Source organism: Anguilla rostrata, chromosome 1, assembly GCF_018555375.3.
Source record: "Anguilla rostrata isolate EN2019 chromosome 1, ASM1855537v3, whole genome shotgun sequence".
NCBI classification, from domain to species: domain Eukaryota; kingdom Metazoa; phylum Chordata; class Actinopteri; order Anguilliformes; family Anguillidae; genus Anguilla; species Anguilla rostrata.
The window spans coordinates 60,805,864-60,825,330 of record NC_057933.1 but is presented as its reverse complement, the minus strand read 5'-3'; the positions used below and the strand labels follow the sequence as shown (position 1 = coordinate 60,825,330).

The following is a 19,467-nucleotide window of genomic DNA, read 5'->3' as shown; positions in this document are numbered from 1 at the left end:
GTCTGTGTGACAGGCCTGGCTTTTGGGAATCATAACTTTGTTTTCCCTATTTATTAAGGTTGCACAGAGGAGCAAGTTCATGCAACAAGTGAGCATGAGGTTCAGCAAGTGATTATGACATCTACTGTATATTATGGAAGAACAATTAATGAACAATTAATCTTCTATGGCTCATCAACATTTGGCTTATTATTCAAGTTGTTGTATAGGTAGTTTCAATAAGCCATTAAGTTTTTTGGAGGGGGAGGAGAATTATATTTATTTTTTATTACAATGTCAATATTTATTGTTCACTTTCTGATTTTCCTGGCTCTCCCAAGATAATTTATTTCATAACCAATTAATTGTTATTCTAATACATGCACACATGCATGCTCAAAACCTAACTATTATTGGTGTCACTGACTTACCATATGTATGCATGCAATTCTGAAATTATAAAGTACATTGAAATAAATTGTGCTGCATGTATCACCACAGGCCACATGGGCAGGCTGGGCTTTGCCAGCAGTGAAAGCGAATATTAAATTAATAATAATAAATGTCTATTATGTAGTATTATTTCAATCACAACAAATTCTAATGAAAACATGGTATTAGATTTCCCTGAATAAACTTTTAAAGTCACTGAGCTTTTTTGTCTGTGGTATGCCTACTCAGAAAAGGTTTGACCAAGGCAGCTACCTATCATTTTCTAGCCATTTCGTATGCTGCTGTTTAGGGACAGTAGCATTCCCATTTGCTGACAGTGATTTCTGTACATAGAGGTATGTAGTGTCATTTCAATAACCAATATTGTGCCATTTGAAAAATTAATTTCTTGATAGCAAGTGGCTAGGTTATTAAGCTAATAAAGTAAAGAAATAGATGAATTTAATAGATTTAAAAAAGTCCTGAAATGCAATGGGGTGGGGCTGGAGAGAGTTTAGGTGGGCCTGGCTCCCCTATAGGACCTGACCTGTGCCTGCTTGGATTCAATTAAGATTTATTTACTTTGACCCAGAACTAAATCACTCGTTGCACTGTTTTGGATGGTAATTTTGTTAGTTGTTGACCATGCCAAACTGGTCGTGAATTAATTTTGGAACACAAACATTGAATTCAAACAGAATGAAAACATTTTTCACAATATATTTTGTTTTCATTATGAAGTATTGAGAATACGACAGAGTACCGTTGAGAATATATCAATATAATTTAAGGCTCAAACTGTGTCTGTGGGCATTCAAAATAAAATAACAAAAGGCTTTTCTTCTGCACCATACCAAGATGTGGAAGTGTCCTTTGTGCAAAACTGTAACCTATGTAATTTTTTCCGCTTTTTATTCATTGTCCCTCTAGATGAAATTGAACGGCACTGTCTCAGGATGTCAGGTTTCCTCATTAAGCTGTGCGTATGAAGGGGTGGGGGAGAGGGGGGTGAATTTTGCGTCTGCTATTTCCACAATTCCAGCTCTCCCCCAGAGCCCCAGAAACCTGGTCTTCTTCCAGATCGTCTGGAATTCTACTCTCATTTTCCTCCTCTTAGCAGGTTGTCTCCTCTCAGGCATTTATGGACATAGAAAGGGGGGCAGAGAGAAAGATAATAAATAATAATAATAATAATCATAATAAAAATAACAAACTGCACACTGGTGCTTACTATTAAGTAGAACTGTACCTTGACTTATCTTGTGGTTCTAGTTTATGCCGTATATCTGTATCAGCAAAACAACAATAGCTGTAAAATTGAGTGCCCATCAAAAATGATTACACTCCCATCAACACTCCAAGTATCAGCACAGAATGAGAAACACTGTGAAACCAGAAAGGGAAGCAGTGAAACAATACGGTGAACTGACAGGAAGCGTTTTGCATATATTTTGGGCCCCTGCCAAGATTAAATGTGATGAGAATTAAGCTTTTATTGCGTGGATCACCTGTTTACTTCCCAACAATACACGCTGCTACAATCCTAGGTGCAATGCCTCAGGTATTAAAATGCACAGTGGGAATTTATCAGATAGATTTTAAGGAGCTGAGAGGTAGAGTAGGAGCTGCTTGGTAGAGTAAGGGACATTTTTACAATGGAAAAATAACCGGCAAATCAAGATTACAGCGTGATTAAAAAAGATGGGTCCCTTTCTTCGACTAGATGATTTTGTACATTTTATTTAATTTGTCTGGGACACAATTATAAGGCCCACAAAAAGCCAAATATATTTCATTTGATTATTTCTACTCCCTGAAAATAATGAATTCAGTAAAACAAATTGCCTATTGGGCACAATTTCACATATAAACAGTTCAGAAGATAAAATAACTTTATTTAGTATACATTTAACCTTCAATACATTGGAGGACTGAAAAGTCTTAGCTAGTGTTTCAAAATTTATAATGAGGTATTTGGTATTTGAAGCGAATAAGTAATAAGAAAAATAAGAACTGAATCTTTGTTTTCCCTTTTGAAAATGCAGGTCTGCGGTTAAAAAAATTATTTAAAAAAAAAGATGCAGGCAGAGTAGGTGACGTGGCTCTGAAAAGCAAAACTATTTTCAGGCCTCATGCCCTGTGCACACTACTTCTGAAAGGAATGGGGGAGTGAAAGCGTAATGACATGTCTGGGGAGCCAAGGGCAGTCGAAATCTGGCAGCTGCAGTGTGCATTTCTCCAGACTCCATCCGCTACTGTGGAAAGTTGTGAGCACTGGAAAAGAATCTGGCCTATAAAAACCCTGAAAATAAAGAAAGGATTGGAAGATGGGCTGGGTCTCTTTCTAAGAGAGATGGGAGGGGGGGGGGCGCTGAGAGAAAGACAAAATACACATAGAAAAAAATGAAGAGATGGCAAGAAATATGGAAAAAAAAAGGAAGACAGCCATCTTGAATGCTTTTAACTGGTTTTATGCTGGATTAAGCATCAGGTCTGAAATCTGTTACACATATTGTAGTTATTTTATAATTATATTAAAATCTACATAAAAATAAGAACAGTTTTGGAAAATGAGAAAACGTTTTTTTAAACCCGTTGCCCACTCACATTTCTAGACAGAAATAAGAAAGAAAAGGGGAGGGAGGGAGGGGGAGAGAGAGAGAGAGAGAGAGAGAGAGAGAGAGAGAGAACGTATTATTAGAATGTATTATTATATGTATTATTATATTAAAGATTTGTTTGTCGGTTTCAGTGAAACTCAAAACTGTGCACATTTTGTAAGTCTGAACTGAGGAGCAGGGGAACTGTGGAGTCAGTCAAAAATGAAGCTCAGAGATGAAAGTGTGGAGTGCAGCCCCCATCATTCATCTACTGTGGATATTTTACATTCCAGCGTGATTCCCCCCCCCACCCCACCACACACGCATGCAGTTACAAACACACTCACGCACACGCTGGCACACGCGTGCGCACGCACACACACCTACACCTACACACACAAACACTCAACCCAGGATGTGTGTCAGCCCTGGAAGAAGGGATAAAACTCTATGACCTGCAGAGAGTGCCTCAGTGTTGCAAACCATGCTTCCTCTGACCTGTCCATGACATGGTTATGATCTCAGCATTGTGCGGATCACAGGAGAAAAACTGCTGCATAATAATGAGCACACCGGAGGGGAAGGGGTGCACTAAGGGCCTGAGTTTCATGGAACTTTCTTCGGTTGCGTGACCTCATTCACTCTCACTAAATGCTGCACCAATGTGGACTCCACCCATAACTTCTGGACCAGTAGACTGAGCGATCTTTTGCAGTGCTCTATGGGGTTTGTTGCTTAAGCACCGATCTAAACTATAAGCCACACCAATTAGTCAAAATCACCCACAAGGAGATAAAAAACAAACCTTTGGTAAATTTGTTAATACTCAGTTTTTTTCCGTGGTGATTTTCTTTATGGAACACACCAAACCAGAGATCATGCTCTCAAATCCTTGCACACATTTCTGAAACTGCTTATCTTACTTACTTAATTCATTTTATCAACAATTTTCACCAAAGCTTGGTTGGTATGGATCTAAACAATATGTTTAAGCAAATGCAAGCCACTTTATTAGATTATTTTTGGTGTTTTGATGATCATAGAAAAGTAGTATTATATTGCTTTTTCAAAACAAATGAGGACAAATGAGAAATTTATCATAGTAAATGCATTTTTGTACTTTTGTTGACATTATCTTATGTCACTTACGGTGCACACAAAAGTCACAGAGTTTCGGTCAGAAGGCAGAGCCGGAAAATCAGTGCAGCGCAGTAGTTTAAAAAAAATAAATAAAATAAGGAGACACTACTGGCTGCGGACCTGTGCTGCGGAGTTCAGATCTGCCACGGATTGTCCCCCAGGGAGAAGAGTTCAAGTCTGGGCACAAGTCTCCACCAGTGCACACGTAGCACCCCCATTCTTGAAATGCAGCTGAATCTTTTTATTGCAGGATGCAGTTAACACAGTTTAAGGTTATGGCCTTCTGGGGAGGGCCTGACTGTTTCTTTTTTCTTCAGTCCACAATAATGCAACACACTGTATATTATTTAAGTTTTATAAATATATAATGTATATATGATACATATATAAAACCATTAAGGTATTTGTCGATTACATTTATTAATTTAAAATACTTTTAAGGGCATTTGAGGTTTCTTGAATATAGACAATTGTGGAATTATCGTCATTATCAAAATCTTAATTTTAACATTTTCCCAGTATTGAACATTTTTTTAAAAAAAGGCTTTGCATATCATCACCAAGGGCTAGTTATATTTGGAAAATGGAAAAAATATATCTTCCACAAAATGAACTTTAGTTTGGTTGGTCAGTAATCGTTTTTTTTTTTTTTTTTTAAATATAGATTTACTCATTATTCCTAATTTTCAGAAAGAAATCTCTCTTAAACAGGAAAGACTGTTGATACTACTGATAAAGCATATGCAGTGCTTACCCCTGTATTATTGGCACTATTATTGTCATATAAAAACAGTTTTTGCAAAGGACTATAAAAATTGCACTATTTAACTCCTTTGAGCAAATGAGCCGTATGAACTATGGTTCAACTGCATTTGACTATTCAAAGGCTTTTGTGTATATCCTGTAAATAGCTGAGCATTATATATATCCGTGGGGTAGTTTTTCAGTTTCTGGGCTCTAAGTAAAAAGGGGTGAACAAACAGGGCATGTGGGTGGGGTCACTCAGCAGCACATAGAGGTAACAGTGAAAGAAGTGTTTTTGTTTCACAGCGTTTTATTTCTATAAACATATTAAACAACTAAAGTTGATTTTGAAAGAATACATAAAATGAGTTAAACCACTCTATGCAATTGTAGCCCTGGTAATTTTGACATGTGGGAACAGAAATAAATATTTTTCAAATTTTTTTAATGGCCTAAACATTGTGGATTCCTGGCACCTCGCACATCTTCATCCACAATTGTTTTTTACTCCATAGGAATAACTTTTTTAAATGAATTAATGATAAAATGAATGATTTTCTGGAAGTAAATAAAACCCAAAATCCTCATTTTTGAAGCTTTATCCAAGGCTATATCTACCTCAAGCTTCTTAATTTTATTCAGTGCGCTCTTATTAGGAGCACAGAGACAAGTCTAGCAGAGGTATTATTCTCATACTTAAACATTGGGAAGTTGAGCATCGATGGAGATCATTAATGAGAGCATTAAGTAATGAGAGGTACTTAATGTAGCTTATTCAGTCCAGCCAGAGTCTAAAACATTTGTGGAGTTTAGTGGAGTGGAGATTTTGTGAATATTTTTTCAAAATGTATGTTCACAGAATGTATTATTATATAAATATTTAATTATTATCTTGATGAGAGAGCAATAAAAAGCTACTCCTAAAATCTTTGAAGGAACAGAAAGGTGCTGCTGAATGTTTTTTCTCATGCATGTCAAAGAAACAGTCAGCTGATATATTTTAACTTTGTATGTAAAGTTTAGTACAGTTACTTTTGTATCTTTCAATCTACTTGAAGCAATAGCTTAATATATGAACTAATCACAATTGGGGTTAGAAATGTTGGGTTGAGTACAAGGTGGATGCGATTGGATGAGGAACCACTGTGTTTGACCAAGAAGGCATGTAGTAGGGTAACCAGGCATCCTGTATCTCAAAATCTGTTAAAATGATATTAGCCCACATTCATATTGTTGCATAAATAATATGAATGTGTACTTTGACCTTACATTTTATTTATTTATATATTTTAATGCATTGGTCAGGGTACCCATTGGGTTCATATCAGATTAAACTGAGGTTTTGTATCATTGCTGAATATATAGACCGATTCAATGGGAAGTGGAGATGCAAGCAGAGTTCATAGGTTTTGCACTTTAGTAGTGAGAAGACAGTGTTTGCAGTATTAAAGAAACAATGTATATTCCTGGGACATATATGGATTGAAAGAAACTGTATCTCATACAATAGGGACCAATGTCATTATATTAACACTGCATGACTACTACCAGAGCTGTCCTTGGGGAATGGATTCTTTCCCTTGAGTATGTAAATATGGAGTGCCAGAGAGTGCCAGGGAGAGCTCCCCAATGGAAAAGCAGGTAGCTAGACAGCGGTGAGAGCCAGAGTACAATCGTGTTATGAAGATATTTTCCCCTTTCCATTCATATGATCTTTCTATGTATTATTTCAACCACAATTGTTGATTGAATATTGGTCTGTACTTTCACCTACGGTCACAAGCTATGACCGAAAGAGTGAGATTGTGAATACAAGCTGCCGAAATGGGGTTTCTCTGCAAGGTGGCGGGGCTTACTCTCCTTGACAGGGTGAGGAGCTCAGCCCTCTGGGAAGACCTCACAGTAGACCCACTGCACCTCCGCATTGAGAGGAGTCAGTTGATGTGGTTCAGGCATGTGATAAGGATGCCCCCTGGGCGCCTCCCGCTGGAGTTGTTCTGGGGATGGCCACCTGGGAGGAGACCCAGGGGCAGACCTAGGAAACGCTGAAGGGATTATATCTCCCAGCTGGCCTAAGATTGCCTTGGGGTCCCCCGGAATGAGTTGGAGGAAGTCGTTGGGGAGAGGGATGTCTGGACTGCTCTGTTTCCCCTGTTACCACCAAGACCCTGACTTGGACTAAGTGGCTAGAAAATAGATGGATGGATGGATAACTAATTGTTAGAATTGTTAGTTGTCTGTGATAATAGGTGAAGATGAACCTAAAGCTAAATAAAATGAAGTAAACCTTAAAGTAAAGCACATTTAAAAGGTTACTCCTTTTCAAAGAGACAGAGGGAGACCTAATACCAAGCCTATAGTAATGACTTAAGACCACAGCCTTTCTGCTCTGAAAGCTTTCTCCACTAAATGTGGAGGAATAGGGCCTGAACAATCTACAACATCATATTTCAAAGGTGGTTTAACATTGGGTTGATATTTTAATGCATACTGAGCAAAGAAATACGTCTTTGTCGCTTCCGTGTGCTTTTTTATAACTCAAGAAAAACAAAAGGCATATAATTTGACTGCATATGCCAGCTTGCATGCTTTTTGGCATGATTCCAAAAATAAAAACTATCCTGCTTCAAAAGGAAGGGAGGAAGTAGTTATAATTATGATTTTACAGGGCGTTTTATTGGTCGGTTATCATATGCTGTGTCTTATTTGGATTTTTGTGATCTGAAATCAGTTGCATAAGCTGCACCTTCAAAACTCATTTGAGACAGGAAAGTTCAAATTTCATCTTTTTGGCAGATGAAAAATTCTTCCAGTCCATGACAGTTCAAAATATTTCCTATGCAAGGAAAAGAGTATGTTAACTATTTCTTGAGATGGGTTTTTGAAAAAGGACAGCACTTGCAAAAATATTTGTTTTTATATAGGATTTGTGTTCCTACTTTTGCATTTAATGCAAAAAGACACCTACAATGGGACATTAAGGGCAACTGTACTTCGTCACCGACATAGACTTCACCATTTACTGCTCGTCTTACCACAATGTATTTGCCTGTGCAAAGATGTTATTATAACAGGTTACTGGACGATGGACTCACTGAAAGATAAAATAAATAAAATTTATAAAAATACCTGCAGAAAAGATTCCTTCCAGCCTCAGTTTTGTCTAAACTCAGGATGAGTATCTAGGCATACGCTTCCCAGCTGCCTGGCACTTTGTTGGTCTGTCATTATTTGGTATTGTACAAGTGACTAGCACCCACTGCTGGTATAGAGCTGCATGAACAAGAGTCTGTATATCCAAAATAGTTAGATAATTCTGCCCATACATTACTCTTTTTTGCTAATTCTGCACATAAACAATGAAAATACAGCACATATCGGCGGCATGATAATTAATGCGAGGACGGAAGATACCCAAAAATCAAGTGGCTGTTCAGTTGTCTTTATTTAAATAGGGGAATGTACAAAAGACTTCTAAAGATTAAAAAATCCCCTCAAATCTGTCCTGTATTCAGTAATTATATGTCCAATGCTGTAAATCAGCAGGGACACACATATCCAAAAGTTATATTTTACAATGTTTTAAAAAATCCACTAGATGGAGACAAAGTTAAGATAGAACTTGTACTGTCATTTAAAGCCACAGAAGGAAGCAGTGATATCATTGAACCTTCATTGCTTTGACATTTGTCTGGTTGGATTTCTACCGTATGGCAATGCTTACAGTGGGTGTTTCACCTCAAACATTTTGATGGGGTTTTAATTGTGCTTCAGATGAGTCAAATGTTTGGCGAATTTAGCAGATACCCTTATTTATTTATTCGATATTACTAATTATAACTTGCAGTTAATTTTAAACATTATGAAATATTTGTAAGGCAAGTCCCAGTTTTTATGAATACACAATGATTTGTGGAATAGTGTATGGAAAAGTCTGCAGGAAAGCCCAGCACCTTTGAATCAGCACTCAAAGCAAACAGAGTGAGTCTGAGTGAATCAGCTGCTGCCTGCTCATTTCCGCCCCCTGCAGGTGGAATGTGGAGAGCACTGGAGTTGCATGAGTGGGATAACTCCCCTTCATGTGCTCTCTGCCCTGAGTGTATCGTGCGTCATGTCAACTGCACTGAATATAACGAGCATATTTCACATTTCTCCTCCTTTAATACCAACCTATGGAGTCTTTCTAATGAAAACTGCTAAATCTTATTTGGTCAAAAAATACATTCCTCAAGGTAGCACAGATTTTTTGAATGGTTGAATGGCATCATGGCACGAGAATATTAATTAAAGCACAGCAAGATCTAACACAAAAAAATTGCCTAGAGTAGAGTGTCAGGGTTTTTGTCTGCTTATATCTGTTCTAATATCTGCATAGTTACCTGTCTGCAGGTAGTGGTGATGTGCAAGGTTTGCCTTGCTCATAGAGGAATACCATAGTAGAAAGCTCCTGCCAAAACACAGAGAAATATATACAAACAGGCTCATAGATTATGTGGTTCAGTCCTTATACAACATGCCATTGTGAAATAGAACCTGTTATTATGAAATAAAAATGTAATTTAAATGTATTTTATAAAAATAAAAAAACACTGCTCAGGGGAAAAATATTAAATAATAATTTCTAATAATTAATTGAATGTTTAATTACTGAATTATTTCACAATTTGTTTAATTTATATGTATGCTGCATTTACCTGTGCTTATTTATATCATAGTCATATTTATTTATTTAATTTAGACAAAAATGGGATTGTATACATACAAACTCTGATAGAACCTAATTAATACTTGTAGTAAGCTTTCACTGTGTAGTAAATATGGAGGGCTTTCACATGTACATATGTAGATATGAGTGAGTACGTATTCTTCTGTAAGCATGTGCCTGTGCAAGGATACAGTACGTGTGTGGGTATGTGTATCTTGTGTGGTGTGCATCCATTTGTATGTATTAGTAATGTTTGACTGTATCCAGAAAGTGTGTGTGTGTGTGTGTGTGTGCGCGTGCGTGTGTGTGTGCGCGCTTGCTTGTGCGTGCATTCATGTGTGTATATCTGTGGCTGGTGGTAATGCATCCTTTCCTCTTTCTCTCTTCAGGTTGTTGTTCTCCTCTCCCAAATATGGAGTTGTGCAGAACCTCCCTTAGCAGGGCAGCCCTCCCCTCTGCAGTCGGGGGGGGGGGCGCTCCCTCTTATCTGCAGCCACAGCGCATCTGTTATGGGTTATGGAAGCGCCCGCGGCCACTGAGTTCTGTTCCCCTTCCCAGAGGTACGTCCAGATTGGCCAGCAATGCTGCCTAGATACAGTGTGGTTCTGCCGAAAAAATTATTTTGCCAAATTGGCTGTATGGTACAGCTCTGTTTTTATGATTATCCTTCTTTCGTAGTGTTTATGAGAAAAGCAGTTTGCCTGCAGAAAAGTAAAAATTTAATCTGTAAAGTATTCATCCACATATCAACATTCTTAAAACAATTCAATTTAAAAAGTATTATCAATTACAATAACTATTATTTAAATCTGCCTTGCAAGAGGGTGGCTGACCAAGTTTCAGTCAAACTATGCAGATGTTACTGTATATCATCTATTCAGTTATGTTGGAATGTTCTTTGTCACTAACCAGAAGTCACACATTCACTTATTACTTACTTTATTATTAGATATATTTTTTTGTATATTTTCAGTAAAATGACAGATGTGATTTTCACATTATAGTGCAGTGTAACATACAATGTGAATCCCACTTGCTTAAATTTGTTGCTCTAGTTTATTTTCCACTTTATAGATATTACATAATGTATTGCACTCTAGGTCGAATAGAGGCCTAAATGTGCACTTCGGTTGGGCATAGGAAGTGGTGAAGTGCATAAAAATGGTCCCAAATGCCCTCCTGACCCAGCATTTGACAGACGCCCCCTAATGCTTGCATGAAAATTTCCATTACGAACCTGTTTCCAGTGCAATGGAGCCATGTTTCCATTTTACTGGTGTTTAAAGCACACCTCTGTCTATTTCCCTTGTGTCGGAACCTGGTTCTGCTCGGATGTAATTAGTAACTGAAGCATTGACATGTTCAGCAGTTTGTCTGAAGATCCATTTCAGGGTTCATTTCTTTGTTCAGCAAGAAAGGGATAATTATCATTTTACTCAGTGTCAACCTGCTACTTCTGAGCAGTTCTCAGATACTAATTACATTTATTTTAAAATATTATTTCAAATCTGATCTATTAATCTATATAAGGAAAGGGAAAATAGTTTAAAATACCAGGCTTGGAAATTAAATTTTTCATTGGAAACCACAGTAAGTTTTCCAATTAAACATTTGTTTGAGTGTTGTGGTATAACTTTAGTTTTAGTTATGTCTTTTATGAGTCAGAGATGGATGGATGAAACTTTGGAAAAATATATTCTTGTATTTTCTTTAAAAAAAAAAAGAGATTCACTATCAAGGACATTTACTCTCTTTGGAGTACACAAACAACTGCCAACAAAGCCAAGTTTAAGACAGATGACAGGAAGGTTGTGGTTTTTGAACATTCTGAGTATAACATTGTATTTCCATGGTGTGTGGCGCAGAGTGAGTAGATTCTCCAAAAAGCAAAAAACAGTCTGAAAAAACTAATGAATAGAATCGAGTGCTGAGTAACCAGTAAACAACTGAATCATAAAAAGGTTTGTATTTTGCAAAGTCAAACTAGGGTACAGTATACTTCATCCTTGACCACACTGGCTTTTCATAATTTTCTTCCTTTACTTTCATTAACAACATGACAAGCTTTTATGACTGGGTGCAAAATGCATGCATACATAGCTCACAACATGCACACATATTCTCTCTTTAATTTCTTGCTTCCTACCTAAGCCAATGATGTTTTTTATATAAATTGTTACATTTAAAATGATTGGTGTTTAGCGGCTGAATGTGGTTGTGAGTCTGCAGCAAAGAATGACAGCGTCCATTAGACATCAGGGATCAGCATATTTGTTCCTAGCAAGCTAATTGTGCCACCTGCTGAAAGTATTATTCCCTGGGGACATGAGGCTAATTTGATCCAAACTGCTTACTTTATAAAAGGCCAGAAAATGAAGAAAAGTCCATATAACAGTGGTTTAAAATGTACTGGCTATTCAGTCCTACCTTAGACATCCTGGGCTCTTCTGCAGATAAATGAATGAAAACATTCTGCCACAGTATGTGAATAATGCCCTATGGCCTTCAGACATAGGATTTAAGTAGAAATGGTTTAGGTAGAAAATGACAAGGGGAAATTCACATGATGTTTACAGTTAGGACCAATAACCCTCTAAATCTAGTGTTGGTGCTGCTGACAAAAATGCTATAAAACCAAGTTATGAGGGTTATTTTCTATGCATACCAGGGGTAGTATAGCCTAATGGTTAATGGCTATAGCATATAACCCAAAGGAACTGCAAGTGGAGCTGTGCTGTTATAACCATGCTGCTACAAGTGAGGAATGCTTTCAACTGCTTTTTGGTAACCTTGAGTTGCATCAGTAGTAAAAGTACGACAGGTCAACACTTGAAAAGCTTAAAATAGGGACGAAAATTAAAATTTTGGTGATAAAGTAAAGTATGCAATCTACATACTGTAACCTGGATAAATCAAATAAATAAATGCATAATGCAACATTTTCTCTTTTAATCAGTAGCTATGTTGCAACCCCTTTAGGGTTCTACGTATGGATACATTGTGCAACAGCCGTCTGTTCCCAATTATTGAAGAGATTCTTGAAGGAGACCCATCTGGATCAATACGTCACTTTGGCTCCCAGCAAGTCAAAATATTCTTACTCCAGTGTTTCATTGTTATGCAATAGTCTAGTGCTCGAGTAATTCAAAACACATGACAGCTCCAAAAACACTGGGCACATTTCCCAAATTTCTCTTTTTCCAAAGAGTGTTCCATCTGTTTTGAAGGAAACGAGGCTGGGACTTTTTCCCACCAATGACGGCTCTAAGACTGAGCTATAAATAATAGCATAAATATGTATATCATCACTGTGAGAGGGATCACCCCCAATAAAAATAAGACATCACCAGCTCAGTCTTGGTCAAGCCACTTGAAATACCATAAATAAATCTCAGATTTAGAATTCTGCATTAATTTTCAACCACTTGATACCGGAAAGATACATAAATCATAATTTACATATAGTATTATTTGTTCAACAAGTCTATTTGGAGCATATGCCCTTTCACCATTCATTATCTCCAATGGCACACTGACTGTCTCACTCCAATGATACACTACTTGGCTGAAAGTATGTGGACACCTGACATCCAAAATATCATCCAAAATTATGGGCATTAATATGGAGTTGGTCCACCCTTTGCTGCAATAACAACCTCTACTCTTCTGGGAAGGCTTTATACGAGTTGTTGAAGCATTGCTGCAGGGATTTGCTCCATTCAGCCAGAAGAGCATTAGTGAGGTTGGACATTAAGTTTGAGGTGATCTCAAAAGGTTTGTGTACAATTTGAACAAATGTTAATGTACTCCAATGTTACAACAGAGAATTGCGCTACAGTTATAACCAAAAAATAACTGCAGACTTTGTTAATATCTGCAATATTTACGGGACAAAATGATGTTGGCTCTAAATAGCATGCTGTGCATCGGCGTTTAACCCAGAAACCAATTAGGGAGGTCATGTTTTTTGTTTTCATTTGTTGCCAAAAACGTCACGTATGTGGGATTGGATGAATTATAGTTTCATCATGTTATAAATATTTTGTTTATAGAAACCATTTTCAGCCAATCCTGATGTTTTATAAGCTTTATGTCATTTGTTGGCTAGTTACAAATCATGTGTGAGGTGGAGACCAGGTTTAACTTCTTTAATACCCTTCTATATGTATGCTCTATTTACATCCTATATGCACATGGATAAAATTGCCGTTTCATTTTTTTTTTTTAGCAATGTCTGAGTAAGTAATACAAATCAAACTGTGATAATGATGCGGGCGCATATTCTCACTAAGCGTTTTGCTTCAAAGCGCTCAAACCCGCCACTTCCGTATTTTTCACTCCCGGACAATTTCCCACCTTAAAAAAAAAAAAAAAACGAACACACATAGTTCACTGTACATCTTTTTTCTCACGACTGTTGCATGGATTAGTGAATTAATAAGTGCACAATTAATGCACATGGCATGGAACATCTGAGAGAATTGGGATGGCAGGTATGCCATCCCGCCAAGTTACGCCTTGGCGGGGGCATGCCCCATACCTATACAGCACCGAGAGTTTGGCACTTTTCAGGGTTCCCCACAGAAATAACCACAACAGCCACAGACACTCAGCCCTTAAAAACATTAAATTCTGTACATTCTGACCCCATTTCAACAGACAGAATTCATAAACAACTTCACATGTCCACACAATAAAGCCCCAAACTAAGGGGATTTTGCATTTTCTCCTTCTTCTTCTTCTTCTTCTTCTCTTTCTTCTTCTTCTTCTTCTTCTTCTTCTTCTTCTCATTCTTATTTTTCCTGCCGCCTATCCCACTAACAACATGTCTCCCCATTGGACATTTCACTGACACCAGCCAAATCTGCCAAATCTGCACCAACACGACCCAATCAAAAACGCGCATACACACGCAAAATACCCATGCATTTTTATGCTGAAACATTTCCAGTTTAATCCAGTTTAAACAGCCAGTCCGCCTGTGGCCTAGTGGGTAAGGTTACAGTCTTGGGAACACGGGGTCTGAGGTTCAAGCCCAGCTTGGAACACGTTTCTTTAACCTGCTTCAACCCTCACTAATAATTGTCTACTAGCCTGCTTATCAATTATTGCTTTTGCACCATATTTACCCGCCGTTCACCGTTCAGTTATTAACCGGCTACAATATTGCTAAGCCACATGGATTCAACGGGAGCTCTTCTGTGCTTACTGGCCTGTGTTCTTTAAAACCACCGGCAGGTTTGCTAATGATATTTCACGCATTGCATAGCTATGGCATGGTGCTGCACTAACGAAGTCACAAACTGGTAAACCTCCGGTTTGAGGATTGAACCCCGACTCGCCCTCAGGCAGATAATTTCCTCTTTTACACTAACGTTTTCTTACGCCTACATTTGCTTTACCAAAACTCACTCACGACCACCCATATGCATTTCATCACGGCAAATGTATTCCTTTTATTAACAAGTTACACCAGTTCACCACTGTGCCATTTCTACTAACTATATTTCTTCACTTGGCTACCGTACAAAACTTTCATATCAGCAAACGCCACGTTTCTATTTCTACATTCATGTTACCTCGCTCTGTTCTTTATCTAGCCACATACGCTACAAACAATTACTACTTATGTACATTCTGCAACTCCGCAGTTTGAACAGCTAATCCGTCCGTGGCCTAGTGGGTAAGGTTACAGGCTTGGGAACACTGGGTCGTATGTTCAAGCCCAGCTTGGAACACGTTTCTTTAACTTGCTTCCACCCTCACTAATAATTGTCTACTACTTCTTAATTATTGCTTTTGCACAATATCTACCCGCCGTTCACCGTTCAGTTATTAACCGGCTACAATATTGCTAAGATTTATTGCTTTTGCACAATATCTACCCGCCGTTCACCGTTCAGTTATTAACCGGCTACAATATTGCTAAGATATATGCATTATGACTTACCGCCTGTACGTTCAGTTATTGACCGGCTACAATATTGCTGAGCCATATGGATTAAACGGAAGCTCTTCTGTGCTTACTGGTTCTTCTTTAAAACCACCGGCAGGTTCGCTCATGATATTTCACGCATTGCATAGCTATGGCATTAGCTAACGAAGTCACAGAATGGTAAACCTCACTCACTCACGGCCACCCATATGCATTTCATGACACAAATGTATTCCTTTTATTTAAAAGTTACACCAGTTCACCACTGTGCCATTTATACTAACTATATTTCTTCACTTGGCTACCGTACAAAACCTTAATATCAGCAAACGCGACGTTTCTACATTCATGTTACCTCGCCCTGTTCTCTATCTAGCCACATACGCTACAAACAATTACTACTTATGTACATTCTGCAACTCCGCAGTTTGAACAGCTAATCCGTCCGTGGTCTAGTGGGTAAGGTTACAGGCTTGGGAACACTGGGTCGTATGTTCAAGCCCAGCTTGGAACACGTTTCTTTAACTTGCTTCCACTCTCACTAATAATTGTCTACTACTTCTTAATTATTGCTTTTGCACCATATCTACCCGCCGTTCACCGTTCAGTTATTAACCGGCTACAATATTGCTAAGATATATGCATTATGACTTACCGTCTGTACGTTCAGTTATTGACCGGCTACAATATTGCTAAGCCATATGGATTCAACGGAAGCTCTTCTGTGCTTACTGGCTTGTGTTCTTTAAAACCACCGGCAGGTTCGCTCATGATATTTCACGCATTGCATAGCTATGGCATTAGCTAACGAAGTCACAGACTGGTAAACCTCACTCACTCACGGCCACCCATATGCATTTCATGACGCAAATGTATTCCTTTTATTTAAAAGTTACACCGGTTCACCACTGTGCCATTTCTACTAACTATATTTCTTCACTTGGCTACCGTACAAAACCTTCATATCAGCAAACGCCACGTTTCTACATTCATGTTACCTCGCCCTGTTCTCTATCTAGCCACATAGGCTACACACAATTACTACGTATGTACGTTCTGCAACTCCGCATTAAAACATTACATTTAAAATCATGTTTCACTCATAAGTATAACTACTAGCCCTGAACATGAGAAAAACACATTCGTGCAATAGATTACATTACAGGCAAATAATGTGTGCAATGTTATTTAACCCTCCACTTCAACAACTAACGTTCAATACCGACTGTTATATACCATTTGATAAGGAATATAAGCTCGCTCATGGTCACTCCATTTCCTTCGCACTATACTCCGTGATCATGTCAACCTTCACATACATGCCCATTCTGCTAAAACATATTGTTTCAACTACGGAATTTCGTAATTTCATTTTAATTTCTCTCACACTGTTGTTATTCTCTCATATGCAAAGCCTGCTGGGACATATGCGTCTGCTCCTATTCTCCACTATCATGTTTTCCGGTTCTAGTTTAGCAAAACGGCGAAGAGGATTCCTACCTGCAGATAAGCCTATCAAAATGCCTTATAAACCTTACAAACACTAAAAGTGCATATCCACGAAATAACAGACAATGGAGCAGGACAGAAGGATAAACCTTACAAACACTAAAAGTGCATCTCCACGAAATAACAGACAACGGAGCAGGACAGAAGGCTACACAAGTTGCGACCTAGGGAGTTATAATTCTACGGGCGTGTTGATTATTTTGTCAGTCAAGGCTCGTTGGATGGACGTCAAATCCGTGAGTACATACCATATTCCATCTGCGTTTCTCCTGCGTTTACGCTTACGCCACTGCATCCTTTCTCATAGCCACTGTTTTACATATATAGCAAACCGAAACTGCTGAACGGTACACGCTCATCAGACTGTACAGATTCACACAACGATAGCCATAATCCACAACCGTTTTTGCAGGGTCGCATTTCTCACTCTCATAATAAAACGCTTTGCAAAAAGAACTGATATCTCATAAAAAACACGTTTTCAACGTACAAAAATGCCAAGTTACTAAAAAGTATTGATATCAAAATGACGCCAAGTTACGATACTACAAACAATATAGGCTATCTTGCCTCACCGAAATGACATAAGATGTATCTCAAAGCAATGCTACCCAATATTTCCTCAGTTCTTTCAAGTCACTTGGCCCTGTGTTTTCTAATCTTACCATTTCACAATGTCATGTAAACTTTCTGTCAGATCAAAGAGACAAATATTTCGAATTGCCTCATGGAACACATTGAACATTGTACATTGAAATTAATGTATAAATTCATTAATGTACAGAACTGCTGCTGAGCAACGACAGGAAGCACATTTCTCCAGAAAACATGTTTATACTTGCTTCTGAACTGAATTTGAGTACATGTGCAAGTTATTGTATATTTGCTACGTACAATAAATACTGCATGTAAAACACATATTGTACATACACACATAGAGAAATTCTTTATCCGCATGGGGACATTTCCCTGGCAGCATCTTCACATTCACATTCACGAACACACTTGTACCAAGAAACATACTATCATTCACGCAACAGAAAGCCTGGGCAGCGAAATACATAGGCCTACATACCAATACAAATTGGACATACACACACCTATTCAATCAATCTTGACTGTGAGAGAGCCATCCACACATATTTGGCCTGTTCATGTAGTGCATGCTTATACACAGGGCCAAGTGACTTGAAAGAACTGAGGAAATATTGGGTAGCATTGCTTTGAGATACATCTTATGTCATTTCGGTGAGGCAAGATAGCCTATATTGTTTGTAGTATCGTAACTTGGCGTCATTTTGATATCAATACTTTTTAGTAACTTGGCATTTTTGTACGTTGAAAACGTGTTTTTTATGAGATTGTATAAACGCTGTTTAAATGTAAACTGCGTTCCATTCCTTACTCACGCTCAAATCTGTTTGTCGATTCGTCACATCTGGTTTCCACCGGCAAACGGCGCGCCAGGGCACACGCATGGTTATAGGAATGAGCGCACCTATTGTGTTTAGCGAGGGGGGTGTGAACTTTGCTCGTATAATTAACTGACATGCTGAAATTTTGATGTGGTTTGTCCCTCCGCTTTAGCGGGAGGCTGAAGTGTTTAAAAGCCAGTCGGTGCGGGACTTCTCAGGGGAGAGGTCTGAATAACTGCTGCGAGTTATTGCCCTGAGATTCATGTGTTGAAATGAGCACAACGGTATTGAGTCTGAACTTGTAAATATTTATTATTTTCTTTTTTGTTTTGTTTTTGCCAGCCCCAAGATGCAGCTACTCTGTGACAATGATGATATTGAACACTACCTAGTGACATTTGAGCACATTGCAGCTGTGTACAGATGGCCAATAGAAGAGTGGGCTATATGCTTAGTACCACTTCTCATAGGCAAGGCCAGGGCAGATTATATTGCCATGGACATTGAGGACGCCCTCAATTATGACCAGGTGAAAGAAGCAATCCTGGCAAAGTTCGAAATTGACGCAGAAACCTACCGAACAAGGTTCCGGTCACCTTTTATTCAGGGCTACGGCCCCGTCTGAAGGACCTTTATGAAAAGTGGATCCAGCCCAAGCATCACACCAAGGAAGGGATCGGGGAGATGATCATCCTGGAGCAGTTCCTGAAGGTGCTCAACCCAGATCTGCAGACCTGGATTAAAGAGCACAAACATCTGCAACATCAAAGGAGGCAGCAGACCTGCCAGAGACCTTCATCTCTGCACGACAAACCACTAGGGGGTACCAGTTCAGCAGGACACCGGGTTCCAGCTCCAGCTCTCCAGCTAACCGTAAGTCTAGTGGTGGTGATGGTTGTGGTTTCAAGGGCCCCAGTACAGCTAACAACCCCAGATTTCCAAACACTAGCTACACACACACAACACCAGGCCTACCCTATTCAGAAGGCAGACTAGGGACAGCGCATC

The 19,467-nt window shown here is 38.6% G+C and overlaps 1 long non-coding RNA gene across 1 annotated transcript; it reads right to left on the bottom strand.

The window, feature by feature from the left end:
* Positions 1 to 3,390: 3,390 nt before the first annotated feature.
* On the bottom strand, positions 3,391 to 18,560 carry LOC135241985 (uncharacterized). Its single transcript, XR_010326189.1, has 3 exons — positions 18,454 to 18,560; positions 9,275 to 9,342; positions 3,391 to 3,758 (listed from the first exon to the last, which is right to left on the bottom strand). It is a non-coding gene; the product is annotated as an uncharacterized LOC135241985 (long non-coding RNA).
* Positions 18,561 to 19,467: the final 907 nt, after the last annotated feature.